Raw genomic sequence first — 16,350 nt, forward strand, 5'->3', positions numbered from 1 at the left:
AAACGTATTTATAAAATGCATGATAAATATACTATTGTATTTTGACGAAACTTTAATATGCAATAGAGTATAAAATATGTATTGAAATATTTCATCAAAGAAGAAAAATATCATATGTAACTAACAGTAGAGGGTTCACTTTAGAACATATCAAATTTTCATGCCATTTGAATGATTTTTCGCAGTTCTATGAAAATTTGAATTTAGACCTTTTCTTTGCAGATTTCAAAATTTTCGCAAACTTTTGACCGGTAGTGTATATATATATATATATATGTATATATATATATATACATATATATATATATATATATATATATATATATATATATATATATATATATATATATATTATTTCAATTACAAATTCAATTTTTTAGATATATTTCTTTCGAGTCTAGTTTCCTGGTTGTCACAAGCATAATGAAAATTTTCATCGTTTTAGTAACACTACTTTTTTAACGTTTCCGTCTGTGTACGAACCCTGAGGATTGTAGAGTTATTAGTAATATAAATATGTTACTACATAAAAAAGACGCTCTTTTTTTTCCAATATTACTACTTTTTAAATTTTCTAAGCTGTGTACGAACCCCGAAAGATGTAGAATTAATCGAAGTAAAAATATATAACTATAGGAAAATCAGAACACTTTTTCATCTTATCAGTACTACCACTTTTTAAATTTTTCCAGCTGTGTACGAACCTCGAGAAATGAAGGATTAATAGAAGTAAAAATATGTAACTACAGGAAAATCAGAACACTTTTTTTTTTATCTTATCAGCACAACCACTTTTTAAATTTTTCGGGCTGTTTATGAACCTCGAGGAATCTAGAATTAATAAAAAGAAAGATATGTAACTACAGGAAAACCAAAACGCTCTTTTTCATCTTATCAATACTACCACTTTTTAAATTTTTCCAGCTGTGTACGAATCTTGAAAAATGTAGAATCAATAAAAGTAAAAATATATAACTACAGGAAAATCAGAACACTTTTTTTCATCTTATCAGCACAACCACTTTTTAAATTTTTCGGGCTGTTTATGAACCTCGAGGAATCTAGAATTAATAAAAAGAAAGATATGTAACTACAGGAAAACCAAAACGCTCTTTTTCATCTTATCAATACTACCACTTTTTAAATTTTTCCAGCTGTGTACGAATCTTGAAAAATGTAGAATCAATAAAAGTAAAAATATATAACTACAGGAAAATCAGAACACTTTTTTTCATCTTATCAGCACAACCACTTTTTAAATTTTTCGGGCTGTTTATGAACCTCGAGGAATCTAGAATTAATAAAAAGAAAGATATGTAACTACAGGAAAACCAAAACGCTCTTTTTCATCTTATCAATACTACCACTTTTTAAATTTTTCCAGCTGTGTACGAATCTTGAAAAATGTAGAATCAATAAAAGTAAAAATATATAACTACAGGAAAATCAGAACACTTTTTTTCATCTTATCAGCACAACCACTTTTTAAATTTTTCGGGCTGTTTATGAACCTCGAGGAATGTAGAGCTAACAGCTAGGCAATGCCCGTTTGCTTGTTTATTTTGTAGTCAGACATCCGCTCTGCATATGCGTTGTTCATTTTCGCTATGATTCTTAAAACATATTTTTTAATGAATTAAACTTTGTGTTATGATTCTTCTTACATTTTCGTTTTTTAGGCACTTAACTTAAAAGTATATTGGGCTAATATATATCAGGCATTGACACTTAATCAAGAAAAACATCAGAGTAGGGTAGACTGGGGAAATGTGTACCTGGAAATGGCGCTTAAAGAACAAGAGTGTAAGGTAAACCGGGATTTTCCTGATTCCCTTGATTACCTCCTTCACTTCCCTTGTTTAATCTGATCATTTAAAACAATAAACAATGATTATTAATAATAGCCGTAGTCCATAATCTAATATTTTTATTAATCTTTTGTAACGATAGTATAATTTATGAACTCAAGTTTTCAAAAATTATCATTCATTAATAGATATAGTTATATACATAAGAAAACAAATTGAACTTCTTGAGCTATTATTTTAAATTAAAACATTAGTATAAATCCGTATTTCACGCAGTTCTTAAGTTCTCTACTCTATTTCCCTGCAACGACAGATTTATTATATAAAAATTACGTTAGAGTTAGAGTAGTCTATTAAAATTACGTAAAGTTTCAATGAATTGTGCCTAATTAATCCCATTGACCAAACTTCTCTGGCAATCATTAATAATAGTTAATGTGCTTAATTTGTCGCATTTATTCACAAAAAAACGAGATTGTTTATTAATTATTACCAGTTATTATAAACAATGACCAGATTTATTACTTAAATCATAACAGATATATGGATGTTTTTGTAAAGCTGATAGAGTAGCAAAATATAAATATTTTTCTGTATCCTAGGGGAAACTTAGAAATCACCTTATGATTTCTTCCACGTCCTCGCAGCCTTGTTATAAAAGGAAAAATATCTTGAGACAAAAGTCTTAAATATAGTATTAGCGATGAAAAAAAAAACTCAACTTGCATATTATTAATTTTCATTCCTGTTTTTCATAGCTATGATTGAAGTTATTTCAAATTTACGATGTTTTTTGTCAGTTTTTACCTTACTTTTTAACATTAGTCACCACGTGACAAGTGATGGTATAATCTCAGAGAAAAGAATACGTAACACATCGAAGCCAGATAAGTGAACGTTTCCTGCATTTTATTATTTTTATTCTTCTTTTCTTCTCTCCCCTTCTTTATTCTGATAGAATAAAGAAAAGTAAAAGAAGGCAGCAGAATTACTTCTACTCCACCACTTGCAGATAAGACTTGTAAAGCGCATCGTTTTATTCATCTTTCAATTATCTAAACAAACGGAGAGGCTTAAGGTCAAAATTTTTGTGGAGTGATTTTTCCACGAGTATATATATATAAAAAATAATAACAACAAAATGGTATCAGGGAAGTCTTAAAAACTCGACATTATTCTTACAGATGCCGGTGGATAGATACCTGTTACTTTCTGCTCTCCCGGATTACTCTTAAATAATGTAAGTAATTTCACATATTACTCTAAGCGCACAATCTGACTGACTATATACTAACTAATCAAATTGAATTATAATGATTAAAGTAAATAAAGTAACTGAATTTTTAAATTTTTATTATTTTACATACAAGGCTAGTTTAGGGGAAAGTTAATACAGTTTTGAGAGCTGAAGCTTTAAGCAAACGGAACATTTCAAGCAAATATTTTGAAAAATATTTTTTAATTTCTCTGAGTCGGAATAACATTTCTGTATAAATTTATTTTCATTTAATGAAGTAGAAAAATTTATTTACTCATAATTAATTCCAGCTCCGAAAATTTTAACATGAAATAACTTGGACTACCATTACATTTAAAATATGTTGAAGCAATCCTAGTTATTTTATTACATGGGCTGTAGGTAAATGAAACGCCTTCTCACAATGACGACAAATCTATTAGAGACTCCTACTATTTAAAGCTGTTGCTAGTTATTTTTTCAATTGTAATGAATTAAAACAAATTTTTTTTGAAGCAAGCAGAATTAAAAAAAAAAAAAAATAAAGTTCTAATATATATATATATATATATATATATATATATATATATATATATATATATATAATACATATATTAGAACTTTACTTAGGCATTTGTCTATATGACTTTATAACTACTGTTTAAATTACTTGTGTTTAGTAGGGGACAAATTAAAGTGATATAGCAAGCTAATACCTGATTCACTTTTCACCGTCACTTAAAACACAGTAAAGTATCTAGCAGGTCTTCTTTTCGTATGTTTTAAATATTTAAATGTAATGTAATAAAAGTATATTGAATCAAATTTGTTAAAACATTAATCAAGCATGAATGCAAAACTTTTGTTATCACATTAATCAAGCATGAATGCAAAACTTTTATTATCACATTAAATATAAAAATAAAATCTTTCGAAAATCCAAAACAGTTGGCAGGTATGTATTACTCTTTATACTGCTAGAAGAAATATTTTATGAAACAACGGAGAATCCGTTGCAGTTGAAGTCTCTGCGTGCCTGCCAACTCTTTCGCATTTTGTTTCTCATCTATTGCTGGTGGAAGAGTTCTTATAAAATGGGGCATGGTTTAAGATTGTGCGAACCCTCGATTTTTGAAACTAGTTTTTTACCAATTTAAGGAGGAAAGAAGAGAATTTTTGGTAAGTAAATGATATTGATTGATAGCAAGCATAGCACTCTTAAAAATATCTAAACAAAATCAGAAAACCATCAGTATCAATAATCAATTAAAATGTAGCAACTAATTTGGAACATAGGGAGTACTATTTTTCCTGAAATCAGCAACTCAAAAACTATCAGTGATTGGTTTCTAAACACTTTTTTATTGATTGCAGGATTATGTTTTTAAAATGTTTAAATTCCGTATTGAAGAATATTTTTTGGGTAAAAAAATTAATTCACTTACAAACTAAACTAGAACTTTAGGGGAAAAACTAAAAATTTCATTATTACAGAGAAAAATCTTCATCATAAAGCTTTGGTATTCATAGTCTCATACGTATCTACGATAAACGTACTTCCAAAGACATTACTTTCACTGTTTTAATGCAAAATTGCGTATAAAAATAGTAAATTTATATATTATAAATTCATTTAATAATGAATGTTATAGCAAAATTGAACGTGATATTCAGACCCAAATTGTTATTTTTAGGCTTGATATGGAGGGCTTATAGGCTTATAGTTATGTTAAAATTATCTGCAAGTTAAAATTAAAATATTAGCCAAAGGTATTTGTTGCGGATCCTAGTTCAAAGTTAAAGAAACAAACATTTGTTTGATAGTCCGTTTTGTAACAGTAAAACATCGTTTATACTAGTATCTAATTTCAACACTTTTTTCTAACTTATCTTTCGAGTTTACTTAGTATTTTTGTCTGGTATTTTTATTTTGTCTTAGTATTTTTGCCGGTGTCGTAACGTTATGCCGGATATCTTATAACTCCAGAACCTTTAGTGCTAGGGTTCTGAAATTTGGGCATCGACTACAATGATAAGAACAATTTTAGCCCTCGATCCTGAAAATCGTTAAAAAAAACTTTTATTAGTCCGTTTGGGAGAGATTTTTTTTGAAAAACTATTTTTCCTCATTGATTTTATATTAGCCATTGTTATAAACAAAGCAGTTATTTGATGTTATTCAAAATCCAAAGACTTTTCATTTGCTTTCTTTAAAAATTTCATTAAAAAAAGTCTTACGTCACATTTTAAGATAAATTTTATAAGAAACGAACATTACATGGAAAATTAACTGAAGCTATTTCAATTCGATTCTTATAAGATCAACAGGGTTCCCGCAGGCCTTGAAAATTTTAAAAAATGGTAACGAAAATAAAACCGATGTCTATATTTTAATTTCTATGTAACCACCACTAAAAATTGTTTTCCAAAGAAAGTATATATGCATGAAAATTCCAATTTGCTAAACCACTTAAGGATAAAATGGTATATTAAAATAAGACATTTATTCTAGCATTAACCTAAATTTACTAATACTACAAAAATTTTTCAAGGACCACGGGAAACCTGGATCAAAGTCTCCACGGGCGACTTAAAATGCAAAAGTGATGAATTTATTAAAAAAAATTAAAATTAGCAACTTCTTATGGCATATTTCTTTCAGCAAATTTGAAGCTTAAGTCATAGTGGTGGTTACGATTGAGTAATTAAAGAGATAATAAATAAATAAAAGTGAATTGAGTTTCTGCCCTTTTTAACATTAATAATCACCTATGGCATCCTGTAAGTTACATGCAATTTTTTTATTTCTTATTTTTCAGCGCAACACCTTGGAAAAGTTATTATTATTATTATTTTTTTTTTAAAATTAAAATTATTTTATATAATAAGTATTGCACCGCTTTTTATTGTTACAATTCCGATGGCAAACTACGCACTATAAAAAGTATTGCATATTCGCAGGAATTAAATGAAAAAAATAATTTTATAACCCACCTTATTTTAAAATTTGCACGCAATATTTTTCAAATGTTACTAGACGCTTTCGATAGTAGGCCAATGACAGCTTATTTTTGTAGCTTCGCAACTTTATCTAAAATGTAAGATATCTCATTTTCTTTTCACTCCTGTCTGCATTCCAGTTACCAGAAAGAGCCACCTTAAAGATAAAACTAGAAGATGGATGGGAAAAGGGCCATTAACGGCCTCGGGCTCCCAGATAAATTTCGATGCCTTCGATAACGCAAAAATTTTCAGTTTATGCATTCATGAAGTTCTTTTCTTTTCATTGAAAGAACTGCTACCTAGTGCTTATACGTAAGAAAGAAAATAATTGGTAGCAGGAATTTTTCAGCTTTTCTGAAGCTGCCTCCCCAATTTCCAGAAATATTTTAGAGAAAAGTCGAGGACACAAAATATTTCAACTAATTGCTATTTAAATTTTGTAACGCAGATATTATTAGCTGTAATACAGATATTTAATTTGTAAATTAAATATCTGTATTACAAACTGTACATATCTGTATTATATTACTACAGCTAAAATTCCTATTCTGTATTCCTAAAATTGATGACCATAAAATTTACGATAACTTCATAGAAAACAGTTGTCATCACTTTTTCTTAAAGTCTCCAGACTACGGTCACACTGGGAATTTTTGGCAGGAATGTGACGCTTACCGCCACTCAAAATTAAAATCACGAGAAAGGGCTAAAATTAGATTTCTAGAACATCTCAAAGTCTTCGATTAAATGAAACTACCGTGGGAAATGTCCATCGGCAAATAGTAACTTAAATACGGATTGAGTAATTCAAATAAACAATTAGGTTAAATTCTTAGAATGCCACCCCTATCATGGGACTAACTCGAAAACACCATTAACTTTCGAACTTACCTTTCCACAAATTTGTAAGTTCTTATCACGCAAAAATAGTGACTATAAAAGCAGCAGAAGGAAAGGGTTAGGGGAACAATCAAAGTGAGTCTACTCTAGGCAGATACCGAAAGTAAACCACCATGAATAAACTTGTTAAGTCTCTCCACCTATTCTAAAACAATTTAAGCACTAAGGTTATAATGCTAAAATGGTTTAATTGAAAATGAAATATTATTTGTTTAAATTTAAGACGAGTAAATTTCCTTTATTTAATTTAATTACAAAAACTAAATGATACGGCCTAAAAGTACCACAACTCATGAAGAGTTACGTCATTGTTTATTTTAGCATTTGAAGTTTCTTACATCATAGAAAAAAAACTTTCAGTAAAGTAGTATATATATATATATTTATATATATGTGTGTTTAGGATGTTGCTCTTTGAGCCTATTATTATGGAATTAAACAATTATTACAATTTAGCGCCTGGTAAAAAATGTGTTCAATATTTAAATTATTCTTCATGTTGTACCCGGTACGGAGAGCCTAAATCAGAGGGGAACTTCGGATCGACATCCTGCTACTCTGAATGCAAAAGCGAAAGCAAACGATTTCTTGAATTGCATTCTATTCCCGATACTTTACCTTCCTATAAAGCGTGTGATGATAAAAGATGCAAAACTTGCCCTAATATTGATAAAAAAACATACTGTTCTTTATAACGTTAGCTCCAAATCTTTTTGTAAAATTAAAAATGTTATTTATATGTTAACCTGTGGTCACTGTAAAATGAAATATGTTGGACAAACTAGTAACTCACTTAACATTCGAATTAATCAACACCGTTCTGATATTAACAGTAATAAGGCTATCAATAACTTGGAATTGAATCATTTTATAGTACATAAATTTAACAGTGTCAAAATTAATATCTTAGATATTATAGAGGATTTAGATTTAAGACTACAGAAAGAAAATTACTACATGCTTTTATATAAAACAATTTTGCCTTATGGGCTAAACGATACCTTCCAACATACACAGATTAACTACAATAACTCATCAACTTATTCACTTTTTCATATTAAAGACAAGCGTACTAATCGAGGTAAACGGGGTTCAAGAAGTAATAGAAACTCTCTTAATAGTGACAAATTAAATATAAAATTTCTTTCTAATATGGAAAATGACTTTAATAAACAATATAGCATTAAACCAATTAAAGATTTTGTCTTCTCCCTTAAGAATTATGAAATATATAAGTTCCACGATCTTATTATTAACTTTTCTTTCATTAATTTACATTTCAAAATTCTTTGTTTCGATCTTATAAAAGCCAAAATGAGCAAAATTTTGCCTAATAAAAAGAAAAGTTTAGATAATTTATATTTCGTTATTAACTTTCAAAATCCTATTTTCGATAAGATCAAATTTCACAACATTTTTGAAAATTTTAAAGCTTTATTTCCATTAAAAGATTTTAACATTATTAAAAGTTTTAAATATAACAAATCTCTTGGTAGAACCATATTTAACTATAATAATATAAGCAAAAATATAGGGAGTATTAATATATCCGATTATGAATGTCACTGTGAGGAGGATAAATATTTTGATTTTGTTGATAAACATCATAAACATATTATTACTGGTAATTTAAATATTATAGAAAACTTGGAACTTAGGAATTTAATGATAAAAGGCACAAAGTTTAGACCCATTTACCGTATATCAATCAATAAGATTCTAAAATACTTTCTTAATGATCTCAATAGTTTTTGTTTAAAGATATCAAATAGATTCTCTTTACCTTTAGGTATGCTAACAGAATGGAAATGGGGAGTTTATTATTACTTTAAAAACTTTATTTTCAATAATAAGGATAATTTAAATAAGTATAACAATTCAACAAATTTTTCTAATATTGTTCAATCAATTAAGCAACTTCAAAAAAATTTTGTAATTACTCCCATAGACAAAGCTAACAATAATTATGCTATATTCTGTAAAAAATTCTATGCTGAACTTTTAAATACGGAATTAAAAAATAGTAAAAATTTTGAACTTAGTAATTTCAATAATAATATTGTCATTAAAAATTTTTTAGCTTTTTACAAGAGATTAAGAATTAAAATTAGCAATATACAATTTCCTTACTTAATTATCAGTCCTAAATTTCATAAAATTCCAGTAAAATTTAGAACTATCACATGTGGGTCTAATACTTATTTAACTAAACTTGGCACCCTTTTCTCTAACTACTTAAATAAGATTATTAACTATATTAATAAAGAAGGTTTCTCTTGGATTGTCACTAATAATCAACCGATTTTAGATTTCATTAAACATAATAAAATTAATTCTATTGCGACTTTTGATTTCCAGGATCTTTTCAATAGCATTCCCCTTTCTAAACTAAAAGATGTCCTTTTGAATTATTACCATGATTTTAAAAATATCCTTTGTTGCGATTTTGATTATTGGGAAATTCTGATTAATCTTTGTCTTTTTAATAATTATCTTTACAATGGAGGGGATATTTTTCTTCAAATTAATGAAATACCACAGGGATCTAATTATTCATCTCTCTTAGCTAACTTATTTTTGCATTATTATGAAAAAAATTTTACTCTTAGTATTAAATTTGTTTTTAGATATATAGATGACTTAATTATCTTTAATTTCCTAGATTTTACTGTTTTATTGTGTGATATATACCCTGAGGAATTAGTCTTACTTCGTAATCATGATGATAACATTAATTTCAATTTTTTGGATTTGGGTATTATGAAAGTTGAAAATATCTGCTTTGTTGATTTATACGATAAAAGGAATGATTTTAGTTTTAATATTAATAAACTAGTTACTTGGAATTCTAATGTTTCTAGGAGCATCTATTTAAATACCACTTTTAATGAAATGAACAGAATTAAAAGAATATGTAGTAATATTTATTTATCCAAAAAACAAATCTATAAACTCTTTCAAAATCTGATAAAAAACAATGGATACCCAACTAATGTAATAAAAATTTATATAAAATCATTGAACTAATCGTATATTTTGGTGGATATATTTATTAAACATTTTTTTGTTAATTTTTATGATTTTCCCATGTGCAAATCCATTTCAGGTAAATCCATTGCCAAATTTATTTCTTTGTTAATCTATACAATTTTTCCATGTGCAAATCCATTTCGGGCAAATCCGTGGATAAAATTGTTTGCTAAAAATTTCTTTATTAATTTATCCAATTTTCCATGTGCAAATCCATTTCGGGCAAATCCGTGGCTAAAATTATCTACTAGGGTTTTTTCTTTGTTAATTTTTCCATGTGCAAATCCATTTCGGGCAAATCCGTGTCAAAATTATCTATTGAAAGAATTTTTTCTTTGATAATTTAAATAATTTTTCTATGTGCTAATCCATATCGTGCAAATCCGCGGCTAAAATTATCTGCAAAACAGGCAATTTATGTTTCTCTTTTCTATTTTATACTTTTTCTTAAATAAACATCTATCTTCTAAAACTATTTATGATCAATTTTTAAAATTATCCAGTATAATATTACCTTGCGCACATCCATTTCGGGCTCATCCTTGGTAACTAACAAATCAAAACTCAGAATAACAAATCACTTCAACAGTGCAGTAAGAACGGCACTTTAAATTCCTCTAGTTACACTCAATTTGCGCTTTTGTTTTCATATTTTGTAATCTGGCAATCTTGGTACGAAAATATTTTTAAATCATTCTTGAAAAATTTCCCGTTCGTGTAAGTACATCTGATTTCGCTACTCACTTTAGAGATTTTGTTTTATACTGTTTTTTCATTTTATTTTATTTTATTTTCTGTTTTTACGTGTTATTTTTTCTTATTGTGTTCTATTTTATTTGTTGTAATTTTTGTAAAAAATCTTTGAATGCTCCTCACACTATTGTATTAATATTTATATATATATATATATATATATATATATATATATATATATATATATATATATATATATATATATATATATATATATATATATATATATATATATATATATATATATATATATATATATATATATATATATATATATATATATATATATATATATATATATATATATATAACATTTTGATTTTAGCTTGAGAAGGGCGAGGTTGCTATGATCTGCCACGTGGATGGCATTCAATAATTTTCCTCGTGTTACTTTCTAGCGTGAATTTATTTTTTTTAAAAAATTAAATATGAAAAACTGATAAATTAAATCCTGACTTTCTTTCTATGCAGTGAACGTTTCACCTTAACGATGATTAACAATCGATTATTGATTTCCCTCCCTTTTACTTATAGAAAGTCCTAAAGATCTTAATTTTAAAATATTTTTAATTAAAAAAATTATGCTTGAGTATATTTTTAAAAATTTTGAGCCTTTACCAGAACTCCCCTTAAACTGTGGAACTTGCTCTGCATGTTCCCCGTGCAAAAATGTGGAACCCTACTAGTTTTAACTAGGTAGTTGTACTCCAATTCAAGATCTTGCAGCAAAGATAACTTTATGGAAAAATGTTTCTGAAGAGGCCATGAATCATCCCGGATTGTTCTGCTAATGATAATGAGCAGAATTCCTTAAAATAAAAGTAAATTTTTACTATATTTTTAAAAATAGTTTTTAAATCTTCGAAATGCTGAAACATTAATCCTTACAAACACGTAAGCGAACTTTCAAAATTTTTGGGACCTTGAGAAGGGGGCCTCAAGTTGATCACCATATTTTATCTTTACTGAACCCAAACAAAGAGAAGTTGTTTAAAGAAAAAGGGGAAGAGAAACAAACGAAATACAATCACTGCTTTGCTTCAATATTTGAATAAAAGAAAGTGTTAACATGAATTACATTGTCAGTCTGACTAAGTGATTGAAAGAAACAGTCTTCACGGTCGAATTACTTATTTTAAAATCGAAGGAATTGCTCTGATATGGTGATCATATTTATATTCTTTTCATTTTGTTAGGTGCAGCTTTACTATTCATCTTATTTTTAAGTTACACAATGGAATACAAAAGTGTTCTATGGATCAGTAATCTTAAATGAATTGGGGATGTTAATCCACTGAGTGGAAAGTCTGAGTTTTGAATTTAGTGTGGATACGTAAATATTAATTAGTATCTTTCCGTTTAGTGTATTTTCATATATAAAAAAGTAAATAAAAATGGATAATTTAGGAGAATAACAATAACAAATGCTAACAAATCAGTGTTAATATTTTTTACTAGCTGAATATCCGTTCATCGTAAGGGATGAAAAAAAGCAGTAAATAAAAATTAGTACTTCGAAATTGTGCCCAAAACTGAAAGAAAAATATCGACACAATTATTAACGCTAAAATAATTTCTATGTCTTTTTTATTTATTATTATTCGTTGCCCTTACAGGTGACTTTACGTTATTAGATTTAGCAAAGCAAGTTTTTAATAGCTCATCCAATTAAAATAAAGCTTACTTTATTTAGTATCATCTGGCATAATGAAGTTGCTCGAGGCCAGCACATGATATTTTAAATCTACTACAACCAAGCAATTTTCTTCTGTTCTTATACCTTCGAAAGGCCAGTAAAATACCTATTATCACAGTATCTATCTTAAAAATGAACAGTATTAGTGCAGTTTACTAACTCATTTTGTGAGTAAATTGATACTCCAAATTTACTCATAAAATACTCTTTACCTATATTAGTATATTTGGCTACCATTAAAACTGCCCCAGCTATCACGATACTTGTAATGTATATTACCAAAATTTACTAAGCGTAATTGGTATCTATTATAGTATAGAAGTTTTCGTACGCTTCTCTTAAACTAATTTTTGCCATTTCTCCATCAATTTAGGCTTTTAATACGTAATTTACTATTCTTTTTTAAATTAGCACTTGCTAGCAAAGTTATTGAAGCATCAATGCCGTCAATAATGGTATGACGATTTTTTGCCTTTCTCCTAAATAAGTTAGCATTTCTCGATTTCATTTGTTTTTTAGCACGTAACTTATTTGTTTGTTTCAGTTAGTACACCAAAACTAATTAAAGATCATTGGCTTCAATAATAGTTTTGCGATTTCATACGCATCTTTGAAATGAATGAGTACCATTTCTCAGTTTCTTTTGATCCTTAGTACAATAACTTATTTTTTTAATTTCAATTATTACCTAGTGATCCGTGGTGGCTAAGGGGATAGAGTGTTCGCCTCCCAATGATTTCAACCGGGTTCGAATCCCAGCGATGGCTGGTCGATACGAATTCCGCACCCGGCTTGTACCGACCGCAGTGCTGACGTAAAAATATCCTCAGTGGTAGACGGATCATGGGTTAGAGTCCCTTTGCCTTCAGGCTAACCGTGGGAGGTTCTCGTGGTCTTCCTCTCCATGTAACGCAAATGCGGTTTAGTTCCATCAAAAAGTCCTCCACGAAGGCAAATTTCTCCCAATACTTGAGCCGAAAGTTACCTTGTCTTCTTGATTGGGTTCAAAATTACAAGGCTACGGAGTTGAACATTAGTAGTCGTGAACCCAAATTTTGCGTCGGCTGTTCAATGACTGATATAAAATAAAATAAAAATTAATATCCATTAGTAAAGTTTATACAGCATGATTTTTGTCAAAAACGGTGCAAGGCGTTTTTTCCTTTCTCCCTAATGAATTATTACCATTTTTCCATTAATTTTGAATTTTAGTACAGGTTTTTTTTAATTTCAAGTATTTTTTTATTACCAAAATTAATCAAGTATCATTGGCGTCAATAATCGTAGCGATTTTTTATGTTTCTCGTAAACAAATTAGTACCATTTCTCTATTAATTTCGCTTTTCAATTAATATTTATTATTTCAAATAATCGTGTATATTATTACTTTTGCTAAGAACTATTACTTTTTTTCCTTATTCTTTTAAAAATGAAAACCTTTTTGAAATAATCTTAGTGTGCAGTAATGCTTGAATAATATAATTTAAGCTTTATATGCTTTATTATTGTAAAAAAGAATTTTTGTTCGTGACTCCCAACTGCGTTCCTTCTAGTTTATATAATTCTTTTTCAAGCTGGGCAGGTTATTGATAACGGGATTCTTTTACAAATAAAAGTAAGCTTTCAATTAAAAAAATTTTTTTGAAAAAATTATTTAACAATTGAGGTTTTCCCTCACCCTGCTTTCTTCACTTAACAAAACCACGATTTCTCCGCAATAATTTTTGCTTCTTGATGTTTTATTTCAGATCATGATTTATAACAAAATTAAAAAGACCCCATAATTTTTTGCTATATAAATCCAGATTTTATTCCCCATATTTATTTCTCGATTCGATTGAGATGAAATGTAAACCTAATAATTTTGTTTGATGTCATTGCAACTTTAACAACAAACTTGTTTGTTAATTCTTATTTAGTTTTTGTATTTAAATTTTTTTTTATCTTATGAGATAATTTACAATCTACAATGTATGATAAATAAACAATATAGATATATACAGTAGAAAGGAGATAAGTAAATAATTTGTAGGGAAATAGCATGATACCTTAAATAAAACAAATTTAATGATAAAGGAAGTCAAAAAAAATTTTCTTTAATGCTAACAATCATAGCATGTGATTTTTATTTTGTCCAACGAGAATTCATCTACAATAATCCGAAACCGCAAGACGAAAGTTCTATACAGTTACCTTTGTATGATACATACACTGTTAGAAATTTCTCGGAAAAAATGGTTAAATAACAATTTATTGAATGGTTATTTTACCATATTGAATCAAAACAGTCAAATAACCATAAATAAAATGGTAATCAAACTGTTAAGTTTGAGAAAAACTGTTTATTAACTGCTTTCACCTAATACGGTTAAACAACTGAAATTTTATTGAGCCAACTAGAACCTCCTAATGAAGCTACTTAGTTCTTTGCAACTGCGTACATATCATAGCTGAGAGGGCTTATCTGTCAATCTCATGACCGGTAGAACTGGAGTTCGAGTCTTAGTGTTGACACCACAATATTTCCCCCATTTCCTTCCATACATGAAGAATTTTCAGTCTCCGGCTCTCTCCAATGCCCATTACCTTACGAAAAGCCGAGCTCATATGTCTAGTTAAATAATTACTTTTTTTACGTTTTTGAAAAATGTTAGTTGTAAATGGTTAAAAAACCGTATAGTTTTGTATTCATGGTCTTATAACCATGCATTTTCTAAATGGTTTCAAAACCATAAGGGAAAAATTCGATCTTTACCGTAAACTTTACGGTCAATCGGATGGACAGACAGCTGCCAGTTATTGAACCATAATTTTAGAATGAAAATTTTAACAGTGTAGAGACTCAGTATATTTTTATAAAAATAGCATTCATCTATAAATAATAATTTTAAATGTCTAATTAAAAATTATGGTTATATATATATATTTATATATATATATATATATATATATATATATATATATATATATATATATATATATATATATATATATATATATATATATATATATATATATATATATATATATATATATATATATATATATATATATATATATATATATATATATATATATATATATATACACCGAATTTTCAATTTTACAAAACCGAGGACGATAAACAAATAAGAAAGAAAGTTGATGGAACCAAATGTTTTCTACGTGTGAATATCAGCACTTCTTTTGAAACTTGAGATCCTTCAAAAATTTGAAACAGAAATTTTGTTCCCCCTGATTAATATCGGAGTTGAACTTTTTAAGAAAGGATTGACAAAAAAATGCGCGGAAAAAATAAATACGAAATTCGATATAAAGGTGTCCGTTGGTTAGCTGCTTATAATTTAACTTTCTCAGTTTCATTTAAAAGAATAAACTCCCTCTAACAATTTTCTTATCGCGTGTTCTAAGAAATGTTTTTTAAAAAAGAACTAAAAAATTGATAACCCTACTATGAGCATATGTCAAAAATATATTTTATGGCGAAATTTCGAACTTAGAACTGTTACTTGTCTGCGAGAAAATGATCTTTTGACATTATAGAGGATTCTACATCGAAGAGGCAACAAACCTTGTTCTCTAACTCGAAAGATAAGAGGTCTTCTTTTAAACGTCTGCCTAGGACTTCAATAGAGCGATGAAACCTTAATTGGTGTTTCAACATTTCTTTATTTTCAACGCCCGTTAGGAGATAGTTAGTAAACATAAAACGACAAGATGTTTAATGATGTTTATAGTGTATGCTATTTAAATAAATGTGTTTATTTAAGATAATTTCTGATAGAGAAAAATGTGGAAAAGATTTTACGGATGTTATGGAAGTATATCATGTGAAATAAATGTTCTTAAAAAGAATTGTGCATTTTATTTCGCATGTATAAATGAGGCGTTTCGACTTAGATCTAAACTGATTATCTTTAAAA

General features: G+C 27.9%; 1 protein-coding gene across 1 annotated transcript in view; it reads left to right on the plus strand.

The window, feature by feature from the left end:
* The first annotated feature begins 2,756 nt into the window (after window positions 1-2,756).
* The window catches only part of LOC107443403 (polyamine-transporting ATPase 13A3), a 68,027-nt gene continuing 54,433 nt past the window's right edge, over window positions 2,757-16,350 (plus strand). Inside the window, exon 1 of the mRNA XM_016057250.5 lies at window positions 2,757-3,048. The gene's annotated coding sequence lies outside the window, so the exon portion shown is untranslated. The remainder of the gene's footprint in view (window positions 3,049-16,350) is intronic.

The sequence above is a fragment of the Parasteatoda tepidariorum genome, chromosome 1, assembly GCF_982258835.1.
Source record: "Parasteatoda tepidariorum strain Cologne lab strain chromosome 1, Ptep-v5.0, whole genome shotgun sequence".
Taxonomy (NCBI): Eukaryota; Metazoa; Arthropoda; class Arachnida; order Araneae; family Theridiidae; genus Parasteatoda; species Parasteatoda tepidariorum.